We start from the raw sequence: 5,794 nt of genomic DNA, 5'->3' as shown, positions 1-5,794 counted from the left end.
CGTGTCCCCCGGGGCAGCAGCAGCAGCAGCAGCGGCTCCGGGACGGCACAACCTCGGCCGGCGCCCGCTTCCAGGCGAGCCCTCCTGCCACTACTATATTTAATAAAGCGGAGCGAGGGAGGGACCTGCAACTTCTCCCGCCTGTCAGAAAGGAGAAATTCGCTCAGATTACAAACCCAATTTCTCCTCTTAAAGGGCTAGAGGCCCTCGCCACCCACACCCGCTCCTGAAAGCAGCCTTGTTCCCGCCGGGCGAGGAGAGGGAGGAGCGGGGACAGAGCCCGATGCGGGGTGCGAGGGGCGGCTCCCGAGGCGCCGCCTGCTCCCGGCTCAGCAGGATGTCACAGAATCCCAAAATATTCTGAGCTGGAAGCGACCCACGAGGATCATCGAATCCAACTGTTCAGTGAATGGCCCATGCAGGGATCAAAGCTTGGTGTTATTAGCACCATGCTCTAACCAACTGGGCTAATCTGCACAGATCCCTTGGCACCGGGCACTTCTGGGGGAGCAGAGCCAGTTCCTGGTGTCCACACAGACCCAGGTCAGGGACTTGGTCCCAAAGCTGCTGTTGCCCACCCCTGGCCGTGTTCCTGAGGTGGCCCTGCAAACCTCACACCTCTCTCAGCTGGCAGTCAGGATGACCTTTGGCCCTCAGGACACAGCACTCCAACTGTGTCAGCACAGCCCTGGGAAAAGAGCTTTCCAGCTTCTCCTCTTTGTGCAAAGCTGATTCAGGACAATGTCACAACCCTTCGGAGACACAGCATCCCACCCAGCCTGGCTCCCTGCTCCTTGCTCATGTCCCATCTTCCCAACCCTCTCCAAAGGTGCTCCCATCGTCCTCCTTGGCTCCTGTGCAGCACACCCCTCCTTCCTCATGGATGTCTGGATTTCAGGCCCTTTTCCCCCCTGTGCCATGTTTGGCTGATGGATTACATGTGGCTTGCTTCCTGCTGGGCTAATTCTGACCCCTCCAGGGCCCTCGCCGTGACTTTGGCAGCATTTGCAACACCTTCCAGCGTACAGTCATCTGCAAACATAATTAATTTGTTGTTTACTTTTGCTTTCAGATAATTAATAAAGACATTAAATAAACCTGGGATGTGCTGTTTTTTCAGTAACTTTTTCTGAGTAATTTCCAGGGGCTCGCTAAGTTCATTAGCTAATTCTGTTTAGTCTGGGGGTTTCATATTAGCCAGGTTGGCTGATCTGTACAGATTCAGTTTTGCAAAGTATTCCCTTCCCTGCTCTTTATCTTAGGGCCTACTGAGGACTCTGGGAAGCTTTTCTCTCTGTCTGTCCTCAGCAGTCCTCTCTCCTTGCCCCTTTTAGGGGCTGATGAAGGAAGAGGAGGGTGCAGGGCTTTAGCCTTCAGGGTGGAGTTTGATCTCTACTGTTCCCTGTCACAAGCAACAGGTGGGCTGAGCACATCCTTTCCTCTCCCACCTACCAGAACCATCTCCCACCCACCAGAACCACCTCTAACTCACCAGGACAGTCCCCATACCACCAGGACTATCTCCAACCCACCATCAGGCATTCCTGGCCTTACTTCAGGCTCTCTGTCTTCAGGTTTGCTTTGCTCACTGGGCCACTGTGAATGAACCACCCTTTGCCAGGGGAAAATCAGACTTGGATGAGGGCAGCGAGTACAGCTTGAGCAAGGAAATAACTCCAAGCAACCTGAATGTCCTCCCCCTCAAGGATGCTCAGGGTCCACTCCACAGGCAGGAGGCTGGTGGGAAAATAACCAAGACAAACCTGTCCACAGCAAGGACAGAGGAAAACTTCCACTGCTTTTAAAATTATCATTATATTTCTCCCCTCCAACAAGGAAATCACAACCTCTGCTTGAAACTTCCTGTGTTATCCAGAGGAACATCCCCACCAAGCCCTGCTGCAGGCAGCTTTGGCCACCCCCTGGCTGAGCCCTGAGCACAGCCCTGTGCCCCACATCTGGCCAGCACATTTCCAGCCCTCAGCCAGGCCCTGGCGGCAGCGGGGGATTTGTTTTTCCCTTTCCCAGCCAACATCTGGCAGAGCAGCAAAGGGGCAGAGCCAGCCTGAAGCTGTGTCTTTGCTCTCTGGGCAGGGCTGGCAGCCTGGCTCTGCACAGGGACCCTTGTCCTGCCCCCTGCAAGGAGACAATGCCAATGCCAGCTCCATTTTCAGGCACTGGGGGCTGCCCTTGCCCTTTGGTGAGTGCCCACCATGGGGAGCTGGAGGCCTGGGGGGACTTTGGGGAGGGAAGAAAAAAAAAAAGAAAAATTAAATTCTTTCCTTCCTCTGCAGTCCTGGGGCCGGTGTTTGAGGCAGCCACAGCTCCCATCCCTTCTGGCTGCTCCCCTCCTCCTCCTCCTCTCAGTGCTGGCTGACCCGCCGGCCTCCGGATGCATTTATTTATGTGATCCCAGCTTTATTTAGGATGTGTTTCCAGGGTAGCCGGTGCAGAGGGAGGTATGGAGGGCTGCTGAGGGGGTCCACAGCTGCAGCCCTCCACCCAGAGCCCTGCCATGCCTGCAGGGCACTCTGCTCACAGGAGCACCTCTCAGCCACCCCATCTCTCACAGGAACACCTCCTCCACCTCAGCCTTGTGTAGGCTGGCCAAGCTGGCAGCCCTTTCCACGGGAGAGCCCTTTCCCTGGACAGCTGGGTGGCCTGTTTCCTTGGCATGGGCAAAGCAACTATTTCCCTGGAACACCAACATTCCCCTGCAGGGAAGGGCCTCACTGTGCACCCTTCAATAAAGCAGAGCTTTACTTGCCTTTTCCCCCCAAAACTACACCCTGTGCCCTTGCTGGGCCTTTTGGCAGACCCAGGCTCCCCTCTGCCACCCACCACCGGCACAGGAGGGGGTCAGCTGCCCACGGGGTGAGGATGGGGGTCCTGATGTCTGTGAGGGGCTGCAGCTGGGGGAGCAGCTCTGGCTCAGGGAGGAGAGCAGCCAGTGCTTGGAGCGCACGGAGAGCGCCTGGAAGGAATATCCCATCCGGCGCTGGCAGGAGACAGCACATTCATGAATGCTGCTGGGATTTAGCTTCTCAGCATCTGCCTTCCCATGAGCTGGAGGGAGTTTAAAAGGAAATGAAACAAAGCCCTTGGATATGACCTGGCTGAAGCAATGCCCTGGCTGGAGGTGGCTCTGGCCCAAGGTGGCAGGTCTGCAGCCTTGGCCATGCAGGAGCAGGGGGGTTCCCTCTGTGTGCTCGGGGCAAGAGTGATGTGAACCTCATGTCCACGGTTGGAAACAGCTGGGCAGATGTGTTGGGTTCACCCAGGGGAGCATAGGGGGATGTCACAGGGTTTGTTTGGGGTTTCTGACGTGCCTGCCCTGTCTTGGGATGAACTCAAGGAGGAAAAGGATGCTGCAGGATGCTGGGGGTGCTGTAAGCAGCCAGGATTGCTGCAAGGAGCTGGGGGTGCTGCAGGGAATTCGAGAACACTGCCTGCCTCTGCATTAGATGGGAGAAGCACAGTCAGAAACCTGTTTCATGTCTGCAACCACCAACAAATCAGACTTTGTATTTGTGGTTAATTGAAGGAGACAAACCAAAGGGCTGGGGGTGCTAATTGTCCTGACAAGCTGCCCTTGATTCTCACACACCCTCCATGCTGCCCACCACCCTGGCTGCTTTTAAATTCAGATGCCTTCAGCTTTTGCTCCTTTTCACTACAGCTGTGCTGTGGCACTGGGCAGGTGCTAGGCCTGGGCAGAGGGTCTGCACCCCTTACCCAGTTTGGAGGAGTCCCTTGCCCTCAGAGGACCAGGATGGGGAGGAGGATGTGTCCCCAGCATCCAGTAAACCTCTCTTCTCTGTTTACTTGGTGCTACTTTGCAGTGTGGCCACCTGGGTGCCTCACACACAGCCTCTGTACAGGGATGGGGTTTTGAGTCCCCAAAATGTCACATGCTGGGGCTTCAGAGCTGTGCTGGGGACAACCCTTTTGGAGCAGCCCCACAGCTCTGCTGCTGCTCCCCCAGACCCTGTGCAAGGGGTTCAATGTGAGATGGACTATATTGACACCTGTGGGGGTTTGGAGGGCTGTGATTGTACTTCCCTGTGACTAATGCCTTGTGCTCTTCCTTGAGCACAGAACACATCACTCCCCAGCATTAGTTTTAAAAAGGAAATCAATACAGCCCATTTATTTTTAGCCTGGATTTAGGGTGCTTTGGAAGAGGAACAGAGCTGTGATTTGAAGGCAGCAGGCTCACCATCTTCTCCAGGGCTTGTCAGACAGAGGAACCAGCTTTTAACACTCGGTAGATATTGACTGATGTGTTCTCAAGGAACTAACGCCCCACCGTGTGAGTGAGGAATTCTCTGAGGGCATGGGAAGGGCTTGGAGCACGTGGGAGAGCAGTGGGGAGCTGTGCTGGCTGCTCAGGCTGATTTTGTGTGTCCAGTGATTTAACTGGATTTAAACTCAGGCTTTAACTGGGCTGGCAGGGCTGGGCTTGGTCTTGGGGACCTTGCGACAGGAGAATTGTAGAGGGGTTTGGGTCGGAAGGGACTTTAAAGGTTCCTGCCATGGGCAAGGATACCTTCCACCATCCCAGGCTGCTCCAAGCCCTGTCCAACCTGATTTTGAACTTTTCCACGAGGCAGCCACAGCTTTTCTGGACAACCTGTGCCAGGTCTCACCACCCTTCCCGGGAGAAATTTCTCCCTAATATCCAATCTAATCCTGCCCTGTCAGTTTGAAGCCATTCCCCCTTGTCCTGTCACTCCATGTGACAAGCACAGTGACTACTAGTAGAAATGCTCTTCCTCACCAAGCCGGAGCTAAAGCCCAGGAAAACCAGCCCGAGGCAGTGCTGAGAACACTGGGAGCAGGGCGGGAGGGGAGGAAGGTGCAGGAGGAAGTTTGGGGCGGCCCTGCTCGGCTGGGTGCGACAGCGAGCGTGTTCGGGACGCCTCGGTGTCACAGGGAATGTGATTTTTGGGGACATTCCTGCAGCGGGCAGGGCTCGGGAGCCGCTGGCAGCGGCCGCAGCCCAGGAGATGGCACCAGCGCTCCGCGCTCGTCCGGCCAGGGACGGGAAGGAGGGAGGGAAGGAACGATGGATGAATGGATGGATGGATGGATGCATGGATGGATGGATGGATGGATGGATGCTCCCGGAGTGGAGGATAGGGATGCTCCGGGGGGGCTGGGACAGGCAGAGGCCATGCAGGCCCCACTGCCAGCTCGGGCCGTTGTCTCTCCCAGGTCTAAGCAGGTGGGGACTGATCCCTCTGCTCCTGGTCTGGCACTCCTGCTAATTCGGGAGGGTCTTCCCTCGCTGCTATTTGGCCCGTTATTGTCCATCTCTGCTGTCGCTACACCAGACTGGGAAGGTGTGCAGGTGCTGCCTTCCCAAACACACCACAGCAGCAGCAGCTCGAGGCTCTGACCCTGGAAAGCCCTGGCTGCTGCTTCACCTGCTTCTCGGAGGAAGATGAAGGTGTCTTCTTTACCTGGGAAGGTGATGGTTTCTCCAGGTGCACTGACCTGGTCAGGGAAGATGCTCAGACTCCTCCTCTCCATTCCCAGCAAAGCTCTTGGTGCCTGAAGCCCCCAAAGCTCTTATTCATCCTCATCTAATGTGTGGATAAATAAGCAGAGAAAGATGTGATGACACCAGCCCCCCTCCTTCACAATGCTCCAGCTTCCAGTGCTGTGGTTTCCCTCCCAGTCGGGTTGAACTGTGGGATTTCTCTCCCGGCAGAGGAACCCATCTGTCTTGGAGCAGATTAGAAAGATGTCACTTCGCCAGCACAGCCATTTATCACGGCGGCTGGGGAAA

The sequence above is a fragment of the Zosterops lateralis genome, assembly GCF_965231275.1.
Source record: "Zosterops lateralis genome assembly, chromosome: 13".
NCBI lineage: Eukaryota > Metazoa > Chordata > Aves > Passeriformes > Zosteropidae > Zosterops > Zosterops lateralis.
The sequence above is the reverse complement of the archived record's forward strand: the minus strand, read 5'-3'. Positions refer to the sequence as shown.